Below are 12605 nucleotides of genomic sequence, written 5' to 3' on the forward strand. Positions count from 1 at the left end.
AACACACTTCAACATGTCCAAGAGTGAGGGTAAAAGAGTCTCACTCTTGGCAGGAGAAAAAAATTAAACCCCAGAAATCCAGCAAAGCTGCTGGGGGACTCACTAGGTAGGGAAATTCAGCCTAACCAGAGAATTCTCCCTAACACTCGCCCCCCCCAGACTAAGGGACAGGAGGATTTAATCCACTCCTGGATGAACCTCATACCTCTAGTCGATGATATACATCCTAGAGAGTCCATCAGCATTTTGATGGTGACACCCTGACCTGTGCTCAATGGTGAAATCAAACCCTTGCAGGCAGATTGACCATCTCAATAGTTTTGGATTTTCCCCTTTCATTTGCATTAACCATCTCAAGGGTTGGTGGTCAGTCTGAATAACAAAAGTAGAACCATACAAGTATGGCCTAAACTTCTTCAGTGCCCACACAATAGCAAAGCATTCTCTTTCGATAGTTGCCCACCTTGTCTCAGGATCCTTCAGTTTCCTACTGATGAAGCAAATGGGGTGCTCCCTACCCTTCTCATCCAGTTGGCTTAGAACTGCACCTATACCTACATTGGAAGCATCAGTTTGTACAATGAAAGGTTGGTGGTAGTCAGGAGCTCTCAATACTGGAGCCTGGCAAAGAGCTCTCTTCAGTTTTTCAAAGGCCTGATTGCACTCCTCATTCCATTTTACCTTCTTAGGGAATTTGGGAGAGGAGATTACATTCAGTGGAGAAGCTATGGTCCCATAGTTCTCAATGAAATTCCTGTAATACCCAGTGAGGCCTAGAAAAGCTCTCACTTGGGTTTGAGTAGTTGGTGTTGTCCAATTTTGCACAGCTTCAATCTTGCTGGGCAAAGGCCTTATTTCTCCACCTCCTACCTCATGTCCAAGGTAGACCACTTTACTTTGACCAATCTGGCACTTACTGGCTTTGATTGTCAAATGGGCCTGTTTCAGAGCCTGCAACACATGTCCTAGGTGGTTCACATGTTCTTCCCAGGAGTGGCTGAAGACTGCAATGTCATCCAAGTATGCCATGCAGAAATCTTCCATCCCAGCCAGAACCTGGTTCACCATCCTTTGGAATGTGGCAGGTGCATTTTTTAGTCCAAAAGGCATGACCTTAAACTGGTACAAGCCAACTGGGGTCGAAAATGCAGTTTTCTCCTTGGCATGGTCTGTCAGGGCTATTTGCCAATAGCCTGACGTCAGGTCAAATGTGCTGAGGTACTTGGCTGCACCAAGTTTATCCACCAACTCATCTGTCCTGGGCAAAGGGTGGGCATCAGTCTTGGTGACTGCATTTAGAGCTCTATAGTCCACACAGAATCTCAAGTCTTTGGATCCTGCCTTTGGTACTAACACAACTGGGCTAGACCATGGACTAGTAGAGGGCTCTATTACCCCGAGATCAAGCATCTTCTTGACCTCTCCTTTGATGTGGGCTCTGATATGTTCCGACATTCTGTATCCTCTGCTTTTGACTGGCAGACAGTCACCAGTGAGTATCTCATGCTGGCCCCAAGGGGTCAAGCCTGGTGACAGTGAGAACAGGGAGGCAAACTGATTTAACATAGATTTGCACTCCTCTTGTTGCTCAGGTGTCAGGTCTGAAGAGAGATTGACTCCTTCAACTTTTTCATCTAAAGGTACACCTCTGAGGAGATCAGGGAGAGATTCACTCTCTTCCTCCTCTGCAGCTGAAGCTAGGAGCAAGGCTCCTACATCAGGTCTGGAGATGTAGGCTTTTAGTCGGTTGGTGTGGAAGACTCTAGGAGCTTCCCTGGGTCTGCCCAGATCCACCAGATAGTTGACCTCTCCAAGTTTTCCCACAACCTTGAAGGGTCCCATCCATTTGTCTTGCAAGGCCCTCTGCCTTGTTGGGAGCATAACTAGAACTAGCTGGTCTTGAGTAAACTCAACCATGTTAGCCTTCTGGTCGTGCCAATGTTTGACCAGGGCTTGACCAGCTTTCAAGTTGTCACTTGCTTCTGCCATCATGTGTGACATTCTCCTCCGGAGACCTATCACATAGTCAGTCACTCTGACTGGCTTGAGGGGAGGAGCACCTTCCAACCCCTCCTTAATCAGGGCCAATGGACCTCTGACTGGATGGCCATAGAGAAGCTCAAAGGGAGAATAACCTACTCCCTCCTGAGGGACTTCTCTATAAGCAAAGAGAAGGCATGGCAGTAGAAGGTCCCACTTTTTCTTAAGGGGTTCTTCTAAAGCACCTATCATGCTCTTCATGGTTCTGTTAAACCTTTCAACCAACCCGTTTGTCTGAGGGTGGTAGGCGGTTGAGAACTTGTAGGTAACTCCACAGGTTTTCCACATGGCCTTCATGTAGTGGGACATAAAGTTTGACCCCCTGTCAGAGATTACCTCCTTAGGAAACCCAACCCTGGTAAAAATACCAAGGAGGGCCTTAGCCACAGCCGGAGCTGTAACAGTCCTCATAGGAATGGCCTCAGGGTATCTAGTAGCATGGTCTACTACAACAAGGATAAACCTGTTGCCTGAGGAGGTTGGAGGATCAAGGGGACCAACAATGTCAATCCCTACCCTCTCAAATGGGACTCCCACAACTGGGAGAGGCACTAAAGGTGCCACATTCTTGGAACCAACCTTACCAGAAGTCTGGCAGGTATGGCAGCTCTTACAATATCTATCTACTTCAGCCCCCATCTTTGGCCAATAAAAGTAGAGTGAGAGCCTTTCCTTGGTCTTCTTGAAACTCAAGTGGCCAGCCAAAGGTATCTCATGGGCTAGTTGTAAGAACTGTTGTCTGTTTTCTTGTGGGACTACAAGGCGTTTGTAGTCTCCAGGTTCAGACTCAGTGGGTTCACTGTAGAAGAGGCCATCTTCCCAGTGCAACCTATACTTCCCAGGCTCTTGCCCATCAGCTTGAGAAGCTGCCTGGTGGCGGAGACCCTCCAGAGTTGGACATTCTCTTTGCCCCTTACGAAAAGCTGCCCTGCTAGGCCCACCTTCTGCCAGTAAAGACTGCAGCTCAGGATGGTCCTCAGGGTCCAAATCTCCAATAAGGTTGGGGCCTCCTTCTAGCTCTTCCTCAGAGTCTAGCTCAACCACACAGGGTTGTACCTCTCTCTCAGCCTCAGCTGGAGGGGGAGTTACAGGTGTAACTTTGGACAACCTAGGGGAAGTCCTTGTTGGAAGCACTGGAGTGCTTGCTGCTGGCTTTTTCCTAGGAGTCTTGGGTTGCCCCTTTGCTCCTGATCTGGTAGTTACTGCAGTAAGTTGCTCCAGTGGTAGAGGAGTGATTTCTGTCATCATCTCCTGAGATAACCCTCTCAGGGTTTTCTCCCTTGCAGGTTTTGTGAGTTCCTGAAACCTTTTGCTAGGAGGTCTGGGGGTATGAGATACAACTCCAAGAGCTTTGAGGTCATTACCCAACAGAACCCTACCTGGCACTTCACATTGTACACTGACAGGTATTTTTACAGCCATATCATTACATTGGATGAGAACTGGTAACTGGGGACACATCTGCACAGGCCCACCAGCTAACTTGGTGAGGCATTTGGGTGCCTTAGCAACATCCTCTGCCTTGAAAAATGATTCATCCACCACAGTTATGCTGGCTCCAGTGTCCCTAATGGCAGGAGTCTCCTGACCATTCACCTGGACACTGTCCTTATAATACTCTTTAGTATTATCTGGGATAGAGTTATAGACATCTAAATTCTGTTGCTCCCACAACCCCAGAGAGACTAAAGAAACACTAGCTGAGACTCCAGTGGGTTCATCAGCTAGTAATAGAAAGTTTCCACTTGCCATATGTACTTCCTCTTCTGGAGCGAAGGCTAAGGAGGCAAGCTGGACCCCTGAAGGTTTACCCTTACATCTGGGATCTCCTTTCACATGGTCAGTAGCCTTACAAACAAAGCATGAGCCAAAGGCTCGCTGGAATGGAGGCTTGTTCTGACCTCCTTCTGGTCTGGGACCAGAAGGTACACTAGCCTGATTTGGTTTCCCTTGTGGCTTACCCTTATAGTTTTGTTTGGGGCCCTCTTTGGAATTTGTAGTATTAGAATTCTCTTTGGAGTCCTTCTTAGACTGTTTTTCCCCATCCTTCTTCTGAGTTACCCCAGAATCCTTGTGAGTGGCCCTGTTGGCAACCCACAAGTCAGCAGCCTTAGCTAGCTTCCGGGAATCTAATTCCCTGGAATCAGCCAAGTGTTGTCTGAGCTCAGGAGAGCAGGCATCATAAATAGTCTCCAACATAAACAAATTCTTCATACCTTCATAAGTGTTCACCTTGTAACCCTTAATCCATCCCTCTAAGTTTTTCAAACATTCATTCACCCAGGTAGCCCAAGGGGTACCATCATGCTTTTTGAGGCTCCTAAACCTCTTAAGATACTGGGAAGGGGTCTTCCCAAACCTAGCTATCAAAGCTAGTTTCACACATTCATAGTCCTTCCTATCCTCCTCCCCCATCTCCATTACCACATCAGTTGCAACAGGGGGAAGCCTAGAGAACAACCAGGTGAGTAAGTCATTTCCTGTGATGTTCTGGAGCCCATGATTATATTCAAACAGAGACAACCAATCCAACACATCCAACTTAGGCTCATACATACCAACCAATTCTTTAGGCATCCGGGGTCTTTTAGGACTGGAACTTCTAGAGGAGCCAGAGAGAGAAACATTCTCAACAGATAATTTCTTCATTTCTAAGTCATACTTGAGCTCCATTTCCCTTAGCCTTAGTTCTTTGTCAGTTTGAGCATTAAGTTTCTTATACTCCAATTCTAGCTTCATTTTCTCCAGTTCAAAGTACTGAGGACTAAATGTGGGACCTGGTAAAGGTCCAGTAGGCACAGCAGGTAGAGCAGGCAGAGGCCTAGGGGGGACAGTTACAACAGCCTCACCCTCCTCTTCTGACTCTTCCTCAGAAACATCAACATTTTGCTCCATGTTAACTTCAATACTGTCATCTACAGTTGCTGGAGTGGTAGGCTCCTCTGAACCATCACCCAGACTTTGGTTAGCTAACAATCTTTCAATCAGCTCCATTTTCTTGCCCTTAGTCAGGAGATCCTTATGTTTACAGAGCACTCTTAAACAATCAGCAGTTTTGGCTGCAAGGGACTCTTGACTATAGCTTTCTATAACTGACATGTTAGAGGTTTTACTTTTTCAGTGCTAAGCTTTGTGGTTAGTTGCACTAAGGTATCTAAAGCACAATAAAATGTATACTCAATACAAATCCCACCGCTGTACACCAGTGTTAGGCAGAAACCTGTGCAGTTCCCTTGGGGAACACTGCAAAAAGATTTAAGACTACAGGTAGAGCAGTAAACCCCTTTGGTAGCAGTCTGTACCACCCAGATTTACCTGGTAGCTGTGGCTGAGCAGTCAGACTTCTCTCAAGAAGAGTTAGGCAGTATGTAAAGTATACACAATATGTACCAAAACACAATAGCACAAGCAAACACTGACCAGAGCTTGGTTTCAAAAGTATATAGTTATTTATTTAAAATACACATAAGTTAAAAACACTCTAGCAAAAATATAGTAAAAGCACTTCAACACAGTTATACTGAAAGTAAATTCAATCCTTTCTCCTATCTAGACAACTCTAGGTTAACACCACTTAATTAAAACAGAGGTGAGTGCTTAACGTTAGATGACACTCTAGTAGTTTCCAAGAAAGGGAGAGAAAAAGCAGAAATAGGTTAGACACACCACTCTAAGGTCCAGAACACTTGCAATAGGCTTAAAGAAGAATAAAGTCACAGGTGAGCAAAAGTCACTAGGCAGGGCCCACTCTTAGAGTAGCCGGAGCGAAAATGTGCCCAAGATCACACTGTTAGTTAGAGATTCAAAGTCTTGCAAAGAGTCAAAAAGAGTTTAGAGTGGCTCAGAAAGTTTAGCCAAAGTGTCCCAGGCACTCCCAGGTTCGAAAGCCGGGGACTAAATCTACCCCGTACAGTCGGTAGCAAGGGAAGCCAGGCGGAACACAGTACCTTAAGCGGAAAGGATCCTCCAGCGGGGGCAGTTGTTCCAGGCAGCGACAGCAAGGCTCGACGTCGGTCAGGGGAGAAGAATATCTCGCTGAAGAGCAGAAGAGAAAGGTCGTAGCACTGCCCGGGAAGAAACCAGCCGCGGAGTCCTCCGGTTAAAGGGTTGGTACCGACTTTCGCGGTATGGGGGTAAAGTGTGGTATTCCGGATGCCGGGGTGCTTGGCACAGGCAAGGCGGCCACGAGATACCTCAAAAGGACGGAAAGAAGGCGAAAACTGGTTGTCCCCACCAGTCAAGGGAAGGAGCCACTCCGTTAAGAGTTCTCCTCGGTCGTCGGGAAAAAGTGGTGAGACGGTTCAGCAGGGCTCCACCGGGTGGTGTCGTCGAAGCAGGTCGGCTCAGCTCTTCCCTCGTCGGATTCTTGGTCCTGTGGCGACTTCTGAAGTCCCAGTCCCCAAAGCCCTGCTTTTATGCAGCAAACCCCCATTCACCCAGCCTAGCTGTCACTCAAACATGCTAAGTGGTGAGCCGGGCGGCTCACCACTTGGGCCAATCAGGACGGAGTGCGACTTGAGTTACCAAGGTAACTCAGTCCAGGGTGCCTAAATCCCCCTCCACCCCTCCTAAGTACCCCAGACAGAGTGGCACCACTTTGGAGGGCTTCTGTGGAGAAGCCCGCCAAAAGTGGAACAAAGGGCTCCACTTTGGGTCAGAGTTACAGAGGCGAACACCAACGCCATTTTAGAATCAAGTTTTGGCAAAAAGTCCCAACCGGAGTTATAAAAATAAATATATAAACCGGCGGTATGTTTAAGGCTACCGTAAATAAATAATTAAATGTGTTAGCCTAAAACAATGGGAAATCCCATAGGGAAATATTCGCGGTCGAATATAAAAAGTAGTTTCCACTGCCACCAGCCAAAACTCGATCAGGGGGGACGGAGACGTGCCCCCTCGACTAACAGACCCTGGGGCAATCGAATTGCCCCAGCCAGTACGTCCACAATATGATGGTTTGTACTGGTTCTGTTCAGGATTCAAGACTAGCAAAGTCTTTGGTGACTTTACATGCCCTGGGAGACAGTAGTCAGTCCCAGGGTATGGAGTCTATGTTGGGGAGTCCCTAGGACACCCCTGGGTCACGGCACCGAGGGTGCTGTGTGACCCACATCACAAAAATACATGAGGCCCTATGGAGTAAAAGACCCCATAGCCCATTCAACACAAGGTTTAACCAAGAAAACACACTTCAACATGTCCAAGAGTGAGGGTAAAAGAGTCTCACTCTTGGCAGGAGAAAAAAATTAAACCCCAGAAATCCAGCAAAGCTGCTGGGGGACTCACTAGGTAGGGAAATTCAGCCTAACCAGAGAATTCTCCCTAACAGGCTTCCCACATCACAGGGTGGAATAAGTGGTTTATCCGCTTCCCCCAAGCTCAGCTGCTAGCAGAGGCACTGCCCCTCCCAGTTCCCCTAAGAGGAAGCCACTTTACGGCCCCCCAATATAACATTTGCCTGAGTCCAGGACAGGCCTTTGTTCAATTCCCTGTAGTCCTCAGCTGCTCCACCCCTAATCTTATCAGAGAGGTGACAACTCCTTTTGGCAAGGGGGGGTGGCTGAGCAGGTTTCAACTCCTGTCGGGGGTAGTTGTCAGGCAGAATCCAGTTTCATTAAGCCATGTTTCAGCTAAATGTCACTTTTTGTTCCCAGTTTTCTACATTCAAATCAAACTGACAATTTGTACCTATACATTAAATAATTACTTCCTTCAAGTCATTTCAGAATATGGTTTTACATTCTTCCAACTCTTAGCAAGTCTTTCCTTCGTCTGGTTTTGTTTCATTTGTGCAGTTTTACACAAAAGTCTGGTTGTTTTAAAACGCCGGCTTTCTGATAGTGGTGAGTACTGGTAATGCAACCATTTTTGGGATTAAGAAAATGAATTCCCCACAGTTCTGGGTTGCTTTTGGCAATCGGCATTGCCATTCCCAATGGTTTCGGGCTACTGTGTGTAGCCCAATGGTGGTTTTAGGCAGTGCCCTTCTGTGCCCACAACATAGGCAGAAATGGGTGGCAGCCTATTCTTCATGCATTTCCCTGTGCATTTTCTGGGAAGTTCTGTCCATCATGATGTTTTCAATGCCAGTAAGGCACAGTTTTTGTGGAAGAGCTCGGATGCATGGGTAAAAACATCCCGCAAGCCCCCCCTTCTTGCGATGGCCATTCTGATCCTTCGCAGATGGAACTCGTAAGATCTGGGATGTTCTCCTCATCTTCTTCCGGTAGATGGCACAGTTCAGAATCTTTTCCCCCATCCGGTTAGATCGATCGGTTCTCCTCGCCGGTCCAGATGGGAATATTGGGCGGTACCCCGGGCCCCTTGGGTCTCTGCTCCCGGTCCCCGGTCATCCTCCTTGGTCAGTCTCCAGGTTTTCTTTCTCCTAGGACGACAAAGGAAAAGCGGCAATACCTATTCGTAGACATTTTTCCATCACTACTAATGGTGTGGCAGACATATACATTTTATACTTTAATATACCTAACATTTTACTTTTGAGATACAAGTTATCATTCAAAGACAGTGGCTTACAAGAGTATAATATTTTAGAGACTATATGTGGGATATTTTAGGGTTTAAACTGAATTAATCTGGAGCGGTCCCCTCTGGTATTGTAGAGGACTCCTCCAGTTGCTGCAAAGTGTGCCTGGGATGGCAACACTTTAGCTGGTTGATATGGACCCACTTGTCTTCCCCTTCCGCCAGACTGCCTTTGGGGATGCAGATCTTATAGACAACAGGGGAGATCTTGTCTATAATTTCAAACGGTCCCTTCCATGTAGGCAAGAATTTTCGCTGTTTGGCCTGGTTCCTTTGGAAATTGTATAGATAGACCCGATCACCCACCTTATATTCCTTTCGGGTAGTTTTTAAATCATAGTGGGTCTTCATGCTCTCGGCTGATCTTTCTAGATTCCGCTGAGCATAGGCAAAAGCATGCTGAAGGTGTTTCCTTAAATTCTCCACATACTCATGAGTTGTGGAGGCATTTATCAACGTTTGCTCTTGGGTTCTGTAGAGCAAATGCTGGGGAAGCACCATCTTGCGTCCAGTCATCAACTCAAATGGTGACATTTTGGTTGCAGATGAAGGGGTAGATCTGATGGCCATTAGGACCAGAGGTAATCGGATATCCCAACTTGTCCCAGAATCTGCCACAAACTTTTTAAAGATGCTCACAATGGTTCGGTTATATCTCTCTACTGCTCCAGAAGAGGCTGGCCTGTAAGCAATATGTAGCTTTCTTTTGACCCCCAGTATCTCCCACATCTTTGTCATTACTTCACTGGTGAAGTGGCTACCTCTGTCTGACTCAATCCTTTGAGGTAGACCAAAACGGGAAAAGATGTGGTTAATCATCAGGGCAGCTGCTGTTTCTGCCTTGCAGTTTGGTGCCGGGAGATATTCCACCCACTTGGTAAACAAGCATGTAACGGTCAACATGTACTTGTTTCCTCTAGACGAGGGAATCACAGGGCCTACAAAGTCGTTTTGCAAATCTGACCATGGCAGTGTCATCCCCCTCTTTTGGAGAGGCGCACGGTGTGTGAGGGATGATGGCTAAAATTGTGCACACACAAGACACCTCTTCAAGTATTGGTCGAGGTCCTGCCCCATGTGTGGCCAGTATGCAACCTCTCTTAAGATTTCCAGTGTTGTGTGAAACCCCCTATGACCGGCGGTGGCCGCATCATGGGCGTGACTTAACATCAGGCTTCGGAATGAGGTAGGAACCACCCACTGATCATGGCCAGCTTGGGATTTCCTTACCAACAAACCGTCTTGGATTCGGAACATTTTTGGACATTTCATCAACACTCTTAGGTCCTCTTTCCCAATGTAATCGGTATCCGTCAGGGGAAAGTTCTCAGGGTCCTCAAGGTGTTGGTAAAACTTACCAATAATTGGATCCCCCTTCTGAGCTGTAATTAAATCAGCATCAGGGGTCTCCTTACTCCATTGTGCAGTTGAAAGATCGTTGTGAGCATTTGTCTGGGACCTAGTGATAGCGGTGACCTGGATTTCCCCCAACAGGGACTCTATTTCGATTAGATCCCCTTGGATGGCCCCGGTTTTGGCCAGCTGATCAGCTAAATCATTTCCAGTTTTATCTGGTCCCTGTACTTTGGAATGACCCTTGATCTTTTTCCTGTAGATGGTCATCCCATTCGATGTGACCAGATCATCAATGTTTTGGATTAACTTCCCATGTTTCAAGGGTTTGTTATTAGCACATAACATGCCTCTGGTTTTCCAATTAACCAGGTGCTCCACGAACCCGTTCCGTACATAATCCGAATCTGTGATTATGAGCAGTTCCTGGAGTTGATGTTGGACAGCAGGGAGGATGGCCTGATGCACAGCCATCAATTCTGCAACCTGACTACTTCGGGGACCAATTTTGTATCCAGCGGAGGGTTCTGGTGACTCATTCACCCATGCATTCCCTACGCCGGCCACCAGTTCTTTCTCCCCGTTGTCGTCAACATGGTACGAGCATCCATCCACATAGACAGTGGGCATTCCCTCACACTTGTCTTCTTCAAAGACTTTGTGTGGGGAATTAAGGTATGCCTCCATGTTGTCCTTGATTTTTAGACTTTCGTCCTCGAGACAGTTTTCTCTGGCACAATCATGCAAGTCAGCCAGACCTTGCGCGAGGGGACTCTTCTTGTTTTGGCCATATCAGACCTCTACAGGAAAGCCTTGCATTGACAGAATCCAGGAAGTAATTCGGGAATTACTCACATTTCCGGCCCGGATTCTGTCACTTTGGAGATATTGCAGAGGCTGGTGTGGAGTCTCCACTATGATGTGTTCCCCCTGGATAAACGGGCGGTAATTCTTCAATGCCCACACCGTTGCCAGGAGTGCCTTCTCACAATCGTTGAATTTTTCCTCCACGGAGGATAAAGTTTTGCTCGCATAGGAGATTACTTTATTGACCTTGTCATGCTTTTGGTATAATACTGCCGTCAAGCACGTATTAGAGAACCCCGTCTCCAGGAAGAACTCCTTGTTTCTGACAGGGTAAGCTAGGCAAGGCGCTTGTGAGAGGCTTCTTTTGAGTTGTTTTACCGCCTCGGATTGTTCTGGACCCCATTCCCACTTGACCCCCTCCTTCAAGAGATGAACCAGGGGTCTAGTGATCTCTGCGTAGCCTTCAATGAACTTTCTGCTGTAATTAGTCAGTCCAAGGAGGCTCCTTGGTTCCCGCAGAGTTGTGGGGTCTTTCAGTTTCTGGAGTGCTTCCACTTTCTTTTCTTGGGGACAGAGACCCTGAGGAGTAATCTCATGCCCCAAGAAATTAACACGGGTTCTACACCACTGTGCTTTCTGAAAGGAAAGTTTTGCTCCGGCGGCCCTCAACTGTGTCAGAACATAACGGATCTCCGCTATGTGTTCCTCCACAGATGAACTTTTGATGAGGACATCATCTACATAAGCCAGGTTACCCCTCGCACCCAGGTCGGGCATGGCCTTATGTAGGAAAATGTTGAATTCATTGCCGGAGTTGAGGTATCCGAAGGGAGTCCGGGTCCATGTGTACTGCTGGCCCCAAAGGTAAAAGCCAGTTTGTATTGGTCCTCCCTACTGACAGGAACGGTCCAGTATCCATTGGTCAGGTCTATTGCTGTGAATACCTGTGACCCCTGAATCTGGGCCAGCCCTTGGTCAATGTAGGGCAGAGGCCATCGGGAAGTATGGACCCGTTTGTCGAGCTCCCTAAGGTCGGCGCAGAGTCTCCACTGGCCGTTTGGCTTCAATATTCCCAGCACCGGATTATTGAAAGTGCTGTGGACTGGACGGATTATTCCCCGGGACTCAAGGTTCTTAATTATTTCAGTAAGGGACTCCATGGATGCGAGAGGCAAGCGATATTGCTTCACAAACACTGGAGTCATTTCAGGGTCCGTGGGAATTGTTGTGGTGTGGATGTCGGTGCGACCACAGTCATATGAGTCTACCGCAAAGAGATCTTGGAAATCCAAGAAAACTTGTTTCAACTTTTGCTTCTGTTCCAGAGTCACACAGGCATCAGCTAGGTTGACTCTCTCTTCCACCATCTGCCTAAAGCCTGGAAAGACTTCTGGTTTGGCTATCTCAGCGGCCTCCTCCAGCTGGGTGGAGAAGTCCCTGGTCAGAGTGCTGATTTGGACTGGAGGCTTCAGGTGGCAAAGGCAGCCCTCATGGACCTGGAAAATCACCTCATCCCTCCTGAAGTCACAAGTCACATCTTCCTTACCATAAGGGCAAGAAGTGTACACCAGGAAGTTCCCCCCATGCCGGGTGAAAATCCTGTCTGGTGTTGTATTGTCCTCACTGTCACTGTCAAAACAGTCCTTGGGGATTGGTCCTAACAGTTAATTTCCTAAATCAATGGAGAAATGTCGGTCATCAACCGCCATTCCAATAGTGGTGCCTGCGGCTAGAGTAATACTCTGTAAGTCGCTGTTATCCACCTCTATTGGATTGGTGTCATGTTCTATGTTGACTAATGGTGTTGGGTTTACCCCTAACCCTTGCTGTTGGAGAGAAGCATTTAGATGAATATAAGC

Source organism: Ambystoma mexicanum, chromosome 7p (genome assembly GCF_040938575.1).
Source record: "Ambystoma mexicanum isolate Mex_15411 chromosome 7p, UKY_AmexF1_1, whole genome shotgun sequence".
NCBI lineage: Eukaryota > Metazoa > Chordata > Amphibia > Caudata > Ambystomatidae > Ambystoma > Ambystoma mexicanum.